The sequence below is a fragment of the Globicephala melas genome, chromosome 14, assembly GCF_963455315.2.
Source record: "Globicephala melas chromosome 14, mGloMel1.2, whole genome shotgun sequence".
In the NCBI taxonomy this organism is placed as follows: Eukaryota; Metazoa; Chordata; class Mammalia; order Artiodactyla; family Delphinidae; genus Globicephala; species Globicephala melas.
The window spans coordinates 79088079-79100579 of NC_083327.1; the positions used below are offsets into that span (position 1 = coordinate 79088079).

The following is a 12501-nucleotide window of genomic DNA, read 5'->3' on the forward strand; positions in this document are numbered from 1 at the left end:
GTATTTTTCAAAATATATACAAGCTGGTGACCATTACGTGCTAATCTTTAAAACTGGATGCTCAGTTTCCTTCTCATCCAATCCAATCCAACAGACGTTGAGTAAGCTGTTGACTTGCGCTGCAAGTCACGTTGTAAGCACTGGAGAGAACACACAGAAAAATGACAGTGTTTGTTTTCTTTTTGTCAAAATCTAGACTATGCTGCCATTGATCACAAGGTGCTTGCTCATAGCTAATTTGCCTGAATTCTGTTCCACTCTTACACGTTTTTATTTCACGGTATTTACAGTCCTTTATTAGGACTTTTGAGCACCAGTAAGGGCAAAATCACTACTGCCAATCTTAGGGGCAAGTGTAGCTCTTCTTGCCTGACTTGCCGTGGGCTTGGCCTTTTTTCAGACCTGGCTCTGGAGAACTCATAGGTATGGGCCTTTGAGGGCTGCTCTGGGCTCATCAAGGCCAAGCAGAAGCAAGATGCTGGCGCTCTGTGGGCGAGCTCTTCGTGCTGCTCCTACTAGTAAAGGGATCACATCATGTCCTCAAGGATGCAACCCAGAGTAAGAGTATTTGAATAATTTCATTCTAATTGCTGTAAGTGGAAAGGTGTTGAATTGAGGTTATTGGTTTCATGGTGGGCTAGATTCAGGTTAACGAGCATTTATTAAGTGCTTACCTACAGTGCGCCTTCAACCCATTTACCACCCGCTTGTGGGACTAAAGCAGAAATACAGAAAATGAGTTCATGGAGAACACAGGCAAGTTATTCAGTGTTATTCAAACACAGTCACATGCATGTTGAAAAGCACAAAGCAAAGTGGAATCAGAAAGTTGGGGGACAACTCTGAGCCCTACACCTCAAAACAGTTAGGAACCTCACTGGTCATCTCTCCAGCCCCCTCATACAGATCTGGGTAACCTAGGGAAGTTAAGCCACTTGGTGATGGCAGGGCGTGGACAATATAACTTGGTCTCCTGACTCCCAGGAAAAAGCACTTTTCCCCTTGCTTCCTCAGGGCGCAAATCTGGACGATTATTTTGGCAGATGAAAGAATGCAATGCCCAGTAGCATGAAAAGCACTTTTCCTAGAGATCAATGTTATGCTGAGATAATCTGTGCTGATTGAGCTAATTTTGTGACTTGGCCCCACATAGCACTCTGTGCTGCCAGAGGACCAGGGGGAGAATTAAAATTCTAAGAGCTGCAAGTGGCCCCTGATGAGTCAAATAACCTCATTCTCATAGAGTTTCAGGAATGAAAAAAATCTAAAAAATGTCTTACAACCCGTCTTTAGGAGAGGTAGAAAGGACATCTTTTAAAAATTATTGATGAAACCTATGAATTCATAACTTTTTCAAAGCAGCAACATCCATAATTCCATCAACATCTCAGTTTATGAAACGTAGGGAGCCAAAGCCATCTCAACCCCTTTACAAATGTTTTATGCCTCTTTCCAAACTCTGTTTTAAAAGTAACATTTTTGTTCTTTACAAAGTAATATATGTTGATTGCAGAAACTTTGAAAAGCATAAAAAGAAAAATAGATTTTTTTTTTTTTTTTTTTGGTGGCTGCGTTGGGTCTTCGTTGCTGTGCGCGGGCTTTCTCTAGTTGTGGCGAGCAGGGGCTACTCTTCGTTGCGGTGCGCGGGCTTCTCATTGCGGTGGCTTCTCTTGTTGCAGAGCACGGGCTCTAGGCGCGCGGGCTTCAATAGTTGTGGCTCGTGGGCTCAATAGTTGTGGCTTGCGGGCTCTACAGCGCAGGCTCAGTAGTTGTGGCACACAGGCTTAGTTGCTCTGCGGCATGTGGGATCTTCCTGGACCAGGGCTCGAATCCGTGTCACCTGCATTGGCAGGCGGATTCTTAACCACTGCGGCACCAGGGAAGTCTGAAAAATAGATTTTAATTTATTGAATGTATTTCATTAATCCTACCAATCAGGTATATCCATGGCTAAGATTTGATGATCCTTCTAGTATTGTTTCTCTGCGTATTATAGTTTTACACAAACGTGGGCTCACATTGTGCATTACTATTTTGAAACAGATTTTTTTCTCCCTCTTAATATGGTACAAACCATTTGACCCCATCTATAACAGGTGTATGGTAGTCCGTTATATGATCCTTTGTCATAATTCTTTTAACCAATGCCCTCTATTGACATTTAAGTTGTTCTCAGTTTTTAATAATAAAAAACAGTGTTGCAATCAACATGCATGAAAATTTCCTTAGGTCAAATGCCTAAGAGTGCTGGGTCAAAGGATATGTATGCTGTTAAGGTTTTGAGATATATAGACAAACTGTTCCTCAAAAGGTTGTATTAATTTATATTCTCACCAAAAGTACATGAGATGCCTATTCTCCCTACTCTCACCAATGCTAAATGTTATCATTTAAAACTAACCTTTGACTTCATTTGTTTGAAACTGGGGGGAGCAAATCACAAACTTCTTAAATATATTTACTGACATATTTCCTTCTATGTGCGTGTTGCCTGTTCATCTTTTTTGCCCATTTTCTTATTGCAGTATGTCTTTTTCCTAATCACTTGTAAGAGCTCTTTAAAGATATTACCCTTTGTTATATGTGACACAAATATGTTTCTACTTTATTGTTTGCATTTTATGGAATTTTTTGACATACAGGTTTAAAAATGTTCCCTATTCAGAACTATCCATCTTTTCTTTATGTATGCTGCCTTGTCATATATTTAGAAAAGTCTTCCTCAACCCCCAAATCTTAAGTTTATGTATATTTTTCTAGTTCTTGTACCTTTTTATTTTTTACATTTAAATCTTTGGTATAAGATTTGAGGTATGGCTCCAACTTTAGATTTTTTCCCCCTAAAAGATTAACTGTTTATCCTAATTCCATTTATTGGATAATCCAAGCTTCCCCTACTGATTTGAAATTCCATATTTATCAAATACGGAACCATAGAATTTGCATTTATTTGGGATTGTTCTATTTTGTTTCAATGTTTCATTTTTCCCCCCCAGGACAATTATTTCCCCTCATTATTTTACTTTTGCAAATATTGTCACCTGTGTATTCTTCCAGATGAAGCATAGAATCATTTTTTTCCACGTTGTCAAAATTTCCCCAAATCATATTGGGACTTTGATTAGCAGTGTAATAGATACATAAAGTCATCTAGGAAGAACTGATGTGTTTAAAATACAGGATCTTCCGCTCTAGGATAGAGAATGTCTCTCCATGTTTTTCAAAATCTCCTAAAATTCTCCATATTGTTTTATAGTTGTCTTCATATGAGACCTACCTACCATTTTTTTTGTTAATTCCTAGAATTTTGTGATTATTTTTTCTGTTGTAAATGGGATTTTACCCCCTTATAGTTTCCAAATGGTTACTGCCAATATATATTTTAAAACTTCTGAAATTTATAGACAGATAGATAGATTTATAATAGCCAACTTACTCAAGATTCTCATTCATTTTAACCAGTCTATGTTGACTAAAGAGAGAAAAGTATAGGATCATAATAGATGGGCATTTTTTTTCATTATAGTGTAGTTATAAATAGTATCCACTTGTTCTACACTGGCACCCTTAATTTTCTTTTCCTCAGTGCTAAAGATAAAATCTTACAACATCTTACACAGAATGAGCTATAAGCCAGTCCTTGCATTCAGGGCCTGGCTACTGCCCTCGTATTAATGTCACTCAAATTTCAATAAAAGCCCATCAGATTTTCCTGGTGATGAAGGTGAAGCACCGCCCTGCCCTCACATGATTTCTAGTGCCCAGTTTTTACCTTTGTTCTCGTCTCCTTGTCTTACAATGTTGCAAACACTGACAACCCAAATTGATCTCTATCCTTGTACAATACGTAGTAGCTTCTGACACTGCAGGAACTGTGCCCCGTGGAACAGAAACACACACAAATGTTTCTCGCTCTGGCCTTCAGTAGAAGAATTGATTTTCATTTATGCAGCACAGCAGTTTTTTGTGTGTGTGTTCAGAGAACTCGGACCAAATTTGAGGGAAATTAAAACTTTGCAAGGACAAAGCCACCTTTATTTTGTTTATGTTTAAGGACAAGGCTTTGGCATTCATGTGGAAAAAAAACATCGTGGCAAAAAATAAGGTAGCCATTAATTTTCATTTTTCTTTGAGCATGTTTCGGATTAACTCAGTTAAACTAAAAAGGTCATAGCTACTAAGCACTCTCTTTTTCTTCTGCCTTTAATTGCATTAATGAATTATATATATATATATGCAGATAGATAGATGATAGCTAGCTAGCTAGCTAGCTAGCTAGCTAGCTAGATAGATAGATAGATAGATAGATAGATAGATTTTGCCCTATAGGATCTGGACAGGCCTCCCAAAAAGAAATTTTGATAATTATCAACATCATAGCATTTGACAGTTCAAGGTGTTTCCATGAACTACAATGCCCTTGAACTACAGGTAAATTATCATATTTTAAATGTGGAGAAACTGAGGCCTATTTTCTCCACTGGATCAAAAAAACATCACTCTCTTCATCAGTGCCGTTCGATGTTCCTTTTTTCTGGAATGTAGGCTTGCAGAATTATTTTATTTATTTTTGTTTGTTTTGTCCGCACCACATGGCACGTGGGATCTTAATTTCCTGACCAGGGATCAAACCTGTGTCCCCTGCGTTGGAAGCATGGAGTCTTAACCACTGGACCACCAGGGAAGTCCCCAGAATTATTTTGAAGAATATTGGATTTCTAGTCATGGAATTATTTTTGCAACAGTATGAAGGTTGATGTTTACCACTCCGTAGTCACAGTTAAAATTCATCCTCGTAGCCATCTCCTTAACTGTAGGAGAACACACAAAGGAGGATGAAATCTCCCCTTTAATGAAACTTAATTTAATTGTCCTTTCTTACCTGAACTTGGCTTCCACTCCAGACCGTAGCTATTGTCTGTCATGGTATTTTTCTCTCTGTGCCACCTGGAACCACAGCACAAATAGGTTGAGAATCACTGCCCTAGGTGATCTTGATCATCAGCCAAGTTTAAGATCTATTATTAAAAATTATTTGTTTTGGGCTTCCCTGGTGGCGCAGTGGTTGAGAGTCCGCCTGCCGATGCAGGGGACACGGGTTCGTGCCCCGGTCCAGGAAGATCCCACACGCCGCGGAGCGGCTGGGCCCGTGAGCCATGGCCGCTGAGCCTGCGCATCCGGAGCCTGTGCTCCGCAACGGGAGAGGCCACAACAGTGAGAGGGCTGCGTACCGCAAAAAAAAAAAAAAAAAGATCCTTATTTTTAAGGAGCTGGCTCATGCACTGGTGGGGGTGGCAAGTTTGAAATTTGTTGGGTAAGCTGGAAAGTCAGGCAAGAGTTGATGTTGCAGTCTTGAGTCACAGTTACTCAGGGCAGCAGACTGGACACCCAGGCGGGGTTTCTTAGATTGCAGTCTGGAGGAGAATTTCTTCTACTTCGGGGAACCTCAGTCTTTGTTTTAAGGCGTGCAACAGATTAGCTGAGGCCCTCCCATGTTAAGGAGGGTCATCTGCTTTACTCAAAGTCTGCTGATTTCAATGCTAATCTCACCTAAACATACCTTCGAAGCGACAGCTAGACTGGTGTTTGACTAACATCTGGGCACAGAGGTTAGCCAAGTTGACATGAAACTAATGATCAAGCTTCCTTTTGCACTTAGACTGAAGGCCAACCTCCCAAACCTGACTCCAGGGCTCTGAGCGCTCTAGCCCCTGCCCTCCTCCTCCCTGCCTGTCTCCCGTTCACTCTGTATCCTGGTCACACTGGCCTCCCGTCGGTCCTGGATGTGCCAGCTGCCTGCCGTCCCGAGAGCAGTACACAAGTTGCTCCCTCTGCCTGAGATGCCCTGCTTCCCACTCCTGGCGTGCGTGCACACTCACACACACACAAGCAGGAGCTCCCACGCACGTTGCCTAGGGAAGCCCTACTCAGTCGTCCTTCAGATTCAGAAGAGGCAGCCTCCCCTGCTCTCTGACTCGCAACAACACTGTGCGTCATGATGACGTAGTTGTACTATTATTTCACTCGTGTCTGTCTCCGCCACTAGACTGTAAATCGTTGAAGGCAGGGGCCAGGTCTCCTCGAAGGTCTGTGTTGCTCACCAGGGTGCCTCCAACTCTCATAGGTGTTGAGAGAGTGAACGAACGATTTGGAATAGTACCTGGGCCTTGAATGTGGTCTGTCGTCCAGTCCTCGTAGGACTCGTCCCAGCAACGTACGGCCTGCCCTCGCCTGTGGCTCCCCCCACGTCAGCTTCCCTTGCTGTGGCCTTGCAGATGCTCTCTGCTCCACCTTGGGATGAGCTCCCCTAAGCAGAGGAGACCCCCTGTCTACCCACCTCGTGGCTCAGGCTTGAAACTCTGCCTGCCTGAGCCTCACCTGAGGCGTCAGCTTCAGTCCTTGAAGATAAGCACTGAAGACAAAGTGACTGGGCAAAGCTTTTAACTGGAGGGGACTGTCCCCCCCTCCATGAGCCCTCATCTGCATTTTTGTATGTAAGCATTTGTGGAGGCAAAGCTACTGCCACCCAATATATTCGTGAGAAAATACTCACATTTTTACTGTCTTGAGTGGAAATAACCCGTATCTGTAGACCAGAATTTGCTGTACCTTTTCCCGCAAACACTTAAAATAATAGAAGTTGACTTGTCTGACATTTAGTCATTGTTAATATTTTCCTATAAACTTGGAAGTTTACGAACTGTAAGCTAAGAGATTGTCTTAAATGGCTCTAAAAATAACCATCTTCCTTTGCGATAGATCAACCGTTCCAAGGTTGGGTAGTTTGTGTCCCAGATGCCTCAGAGCATCAGTGAAATGAACCTTATGAAAATTTCAGATTCGTTGGATCCAACAGCTGTCCTCCAGCACATGCAATCCATATAGTCATGAAGGCTTGGGTATAAAGCAAATCGCACTTTTCCTGTGACTTCTATCCTAATGCAGCGGTGCTTTATCTTCATTCCGGCTAAATGCCTATTAGTAGAGTTTCCTCCCGTTCTGGCAGGTGTGCCGTCAGCTGGTGAATGGTCTGTGAAACAGCAGTGCACCAGGGAATGACACTGTTCTGCATCCTTCTGATAAAGGAAAAGAATCTTAATCTACATCTTTTGTAAATTGGGATTTTTTTTTTCCCTTTGCCTTTGAAAAAAGCAGACTTCCATTACCTTATACGGTGAATTTCAGCAGTTGTTAAAGTTCATCAATTTTGTCCCTGAATTTGGGGCAGGATTAAATCAGGGGCGGACAAATGAGTCTCTCAGAATGTTAGCACTCTGTGATTCCTCCCAAGAAAAGGTGACTTGTGTGTTGGAGAGTGGCTCTGGAATGTGCATACGTTAACGAACAACTTACCTGAGACTCTGACAAGCCCAGGATCTCTCTTTGAGTGAAAAACTTAGTGAGCGGGCAGTTTTGTGTCCCTGAACTTGCACGGAACAGCTGCCCTTCCGCTCTCCCCAGCTCTCCTAATTCTTTGCCCGTAGGTGACTGTGAGGTTAATGTTGGACGGAGATTCTGTGACTGTTTCTGCCGCTGTGCTAACAACTCCAGCAATTTGGAGGCGGCGAGGTGGAGAGACTTTATGAAGAAGAAGGTCACTTCAACCTTTTAAGTTTTCTTTCAAAACGTTAGTGTATAAAAGTGTCCTTGAAAAATACTGACTCATGTAAGCTTGCAGAACTGTTAAGAGGTTTTCCTCCCCCAATTCTAGTGTTCTTCATCCATTAGCTATTGCAGACTCTGATTATTCTTTTTCAGCAGCTGTATTTGAAACCACAAAGGGCAGCCCTAAGAAGCAGAGACACCATTGTTGCCAACAACAAAAGCCAAAACCCAAACCACAGAGTAATTGAGGATTAGGATGGGAACACCACCTTCTGGGCCCCGGGACGCAGGCCACGGGCGCTTGTCACCCTCGGGGATGAGAAGCCTTTCACGACCGGCCATTGGTGCCAGTCTGAATATCGAAGAGGCATTTCTTTTGTCCTCAGGTGTGGGTGTGAAGCCTTGGGTTTCAAGGCTCCATTGCCATCTGCCCTGGATGTGGGCATTCCAGAAAGCCTTTGGTCTGGGGCGACTGTTGAACATATTTTATGAAAGAAACGACAATTTGGGGGTACCTTGAGGTAGGCAGCTACCCATATTGCCTGGCCCTCCCAGGTGGCACTGACTAGCTTTGCGAGATGGGCCTTTGGACCAGCAAAGGCTGTAAAGAGGACACGTAAAGAGGAGCTTCAGAAGGACCTTGCGAGAGGTGTTCCTGGGGAAGGGCGAGTCACCGGGCTGTGCGACTCTGACCGGTGGGCGTGGAGAAGCAGGGACACCGGTCCTGCGCTTCCCAGCATCATTCCTCCCTACCTGCCAGAACTGGCCTCCGGTGGGCGTGGAGAAGCAGGGACACCGGTCCTGCGCTTCCCAGCATCATTCCTCCCTACCTGCTAGAACTGGCCTCCGGTGGGCGTGGAGAAGCAGGGACACCGGTCCTGCGCCTCCCAGCATCATTCCTCCCTACCTGCCAGAACTGGCCTCCGGTGGGCGTGGAGAAGCAGGGACACCGGTCCTGTGCTTCCCAGCATCATTCCTCCCTACCTGCCAGAACTGGCTTCCATTCAGCAAGCAGTTCCTGGGGACCTACTGTGTGTAGGCCCTCTGCAGGACAGGGGAAACATGAAAGCACTAGGGCGTGGTCCCTGCCCTGGCGCCGCGGCATTTGGGGGAAGACACGGAGATAAATCCTCGTGGGCACCACGCCGGCAGAGGACCCAGGTTGTCCCTTGGGCCTGTGAACCCCACCAGCAGAGGACAAGTCTGTTTAGTTCCTGTTACATCCGCAGCTGCCAGCACAGGGCTGGCACCTACGAGCCCAGCACAGATCTATTGACTAGATACACGCACGAGCTAGGTGCAGCGAGAGCCCAAGAGAGGAAGGAAGTGACACAGCTTTCAAGGCATTTCCATAGGAGAAGCTTGAACCGGACCTTCTAGGTTGAGTATCTGGAGGGCAGGGAGGCCCGGGCGGAGAAGAGATGCCTGGAAGCGTGAACAGCGATGCCTGCTCCGGGGCCGCAAGGAGGCCACTGCCTCGGGCTCAGGCCGGGTAAGATTGCGGGCACACGGACGACCTGGGGCACCGCACCAGAGGCCAGGGTTTCTCCTTCGCCAGACTTGCACTTAGGAAGCAGGCTCTGAAGGCCAGGAGGAGAGCAGACCAGGTGTGTCAGGGGACCCAGGGCTCATCAAACAGCCCGGCAGGACCCCTTGCTGACCACTCCCCACACGACATCTCTGTTCATTTCTGGGTCCTCCACCGCCTCACAGTATTTTGCATAAAGTAAATAATGCATAAATACCGGTTGATTTTTTTTTTCCCTTAGTTCTGTGGTCCTTCAGTCCCTTCAGGGCCTAGGTGGGCCCTGATTCCAGGTCCTCTGATTCTTCCATTCTTTTACATAAAGAGCTCTCCAAATATTCAGTCAAAAAGTTTTTGGTTTGGGTTTAATTCTTAAGCTTCAGGGTACCATGTCTGTTGAATTCCAGCTTCAGCTCAAATTTTTATCAATGATTTCATCTTTCAAAAATGTACTTTAGAACTATAAGATCACTAGAGTTGGTCTTAAGGAGTGCGGGTAAATACTTTTTAAAGTCATTGTTACTCAGAACTAGGCTTTTTTTAGGAGTCGCTCTAGTGGATAAGTTTGTCATTCCTGCTTCTTAAAATATTTTTCTTGACAAGTCATTTTTTAAACTCTTCTGGTTAAAGTAACACAACTATTATTGATTGGGTTATTGTTCTTTTTAAACCTCTATCTGACTTTCTAGTTTTCCTACGCGTGTTTTCAAGAGCTAAATAGATGCAGTGGGTTTCACAGCTGACATAAGGCTAGCGAGGCACCGAGTCATAGTTAATTTAGGCCTCGGCGGCATCCAGTTGGCACTGGAAGAGCTGCGACCTTATCTTTGATGTGTTCAAAGCCAGTTATTTTTACCCTGATGCTTCAGGAAGTGCGCAGCCACTCCGTCTCTTTGTTTTCTTATCACAGAATCAGTTGAGAGGCTGCCCTCTTTCCCGTGTATGTGCTTTGGGAGCTGGCCCCTCTCCAGATGCCTGCTGAACTTAGCACTGTTTAATAGGGCAGCCACTTGGGGCGCCAGGCAGGTGGGGGACATGCCAAGAGAGGGTGTCCTGCTTGGCCAGAGTCCTTGGGATGGTGCCACAGCTGTTTAATTACTCAGGTGGAATGACTGTCCTCAGCGGAGATGCAGAGCAGAAGGGCTGCTCGTTACTCTCCGTGTCCCCGCTCCGTACTGCCTTCTCTCCCTCAGGTGTTCCTGAACTCTGACCTCTCCTTCTACAACCTCCTTGTGGAACTTTAATTTTCCATGAAGAGTAGATGGCTTGGAACCACTCAAAATGTTTGCCCTACCTACGGGGTTGGTATCTTCACACATATCAAAGCCTTAGGCTAAGGGGCTGTGGGCAGATTTCAGGCCTCAGAGAGCCTCTTAAAGAACATTGGGGGGCTTCCCTGGTGGCGCAGTGGTTGAGAGTCCGCCTGCCGATGCAGGAGACGCGGGTTCGTGCCCCGGTCCGGGAGGATCCCACGTGCCGCGGAGCGGCTGGGCCCATGAGCCATGGCCGCTGAGCCTGCGCGTCCGGAGCCTGCGCTCCGCAACGGGAGAGGCCACAACAGTGAGAGGCCCGCATACCGCAAAAAAAAAGAACATTGGGGTAAAGGGGGCACTCCCTGAAATCATGGCTTGTGAGCTGTGAATTCTGTGAGTGAGCGCAGTCCTGGGGGGACAGAGGCTGCAGCTCTGCAGATTCCATCGGCTGTCCCTGATCACCAGGTTCTCCACGTGGAAATGCTTGGGTGGCTGGCTGTGATTTGTGAAGCGGCCCCTTCCTGTGTGCAGAGTTTCTCCAGGTTTCTGTGTTCTCTAAGTTTAGCTCTCTGTCATACCTGTGAGTGTGTCTGGGTACACAACAACGAGGAACGTGAGAGGAAGAGGTGCGTGTGACGTGTGATGGGCAGCGTTTACAGGCGTCCGGGAGCAGCGTTCTCAAACCTTAAGGTGCACGACGCCCCCTGGAGTGGAGGGGGCTGGTGGTCTCTGTAGATGCAGATTCCGATTCGGGAGCTCTGGGGCGGGACTGAGAGAGAACGTGCTTCTCTGACAAGCTCTCAGATGCTGCATGGACCGCAGGGACAAGGCCCTGATTCCCATACCTGGGGAGCTTTTAAAACCTCTGATGCCGGGCTGCACCCCACCAATGAAATCAGAATATCTGCGAGCAGGACAGTAGCATCCGTAGTTTTGAAAGCTCTCCATGTAATCTCGCCCAGGTTGAGTTCGTGGCTGGGAGGGGGTGGGGAGAGCTGAGTGGAGGCTGGGACTCATTCCTGTCACTTTGGAAATTTACCGAAAGTATGTTGCAGCTGTTGCCATCTGACAGTGTATGAATTAAAACGAATTCAATGTTACCAGCGCTGTTTTAAAAGAACACCATGAAGTTTCCCAAGAGTTCCTCCAGCCGCCAGGCTCTGCTGCACCTGTGTTTATCAGCCGCAGAGTCCCAGCTGAAGCCCTCACAGATATTCTTGCTGTTCCCCATTTACCCGTGGCCTTCTGTTCCTGTGGCGCAGCTTGTGACCTCGATTCTTTGTGGCTGTGAGGGGTCTAGATGAGAAGAAATGTTTTATCTTCCTGTAGAGCAAGGGTCCTCAACCCTGCAGCACATTAGAATCACCCTGGGCGATTCTGATTTATCGGGTCTGGGGCAGGGTCCCTGCACTAGGGGAGTTTGAAAAGCTCCCTGGGTGATTCTAATGTGAACTCAGAGATGAGAGCCAGGTTATAAGATAAAATGAAACTTGAACAAAAAAAAGTACATATTTGTATTTTCTTCAACATTTAAAAAAACTGGTTCTAAAAATTAAAAATGCTGTTCAGACAATAAAATATAGGAATTGTTTTTTTAAATATACATGGAATGATTTATTTAAATATATATTTAAATCTGTATACCCCACCCCCCAACCCAATATCTGGTATTTTTGAGGAGGCCAAGGTGCAAAGTGGGGAGATTCTTGAGCCGGCGTCGGAGAAGCGAAATGTTCCTGATGTAAATATCACGCACTGTATTAATTAGGACAGCGCTAGCTGGCGTAGGATCCCCGTGCATGTGTGCACAGTCATTCAGGGGGCCACAGTGTATGTCTCCAGGGTGGCCTGCGGAAGCTGGGAGACAGTGGGTGGGGTTCAGGGGAGGCTCCCACCGGCTGGGCGGGGCCACGTGTACTTGCACCCCATTGGGCAGAACTCAGTCACGTGGCCACTGCAGCGTGTGTGGAATTGTCAGCGCAGCCCCAAGCCCTCGAGGAGCACGAAGGTTGCGGGACGGCCAGCCTTCGGTGTCCTACCGCATTTGTGTGTCTAGGGGTCAGGTGCCTCCCAGCAAGGCGCTGGCTGTGGGCCCTGCACTTGGAAATGCAGATTCCA

General features: G+C 46.1%; 1 protein-coding gene across 4 annotated transcripts in view; it reads left to right on the forward strand.

Moving 5' to 3' along the window:
- ZDHHC14 (zinc finger DHHC-type palmitoyltransferase 14) overlaps positions 1-12501 on the forward strand; it is a 276877-nt gene that overhangs the window by 195207 nt on the left and 69169 nt on the right. The window lies entirely within an intron of this gene.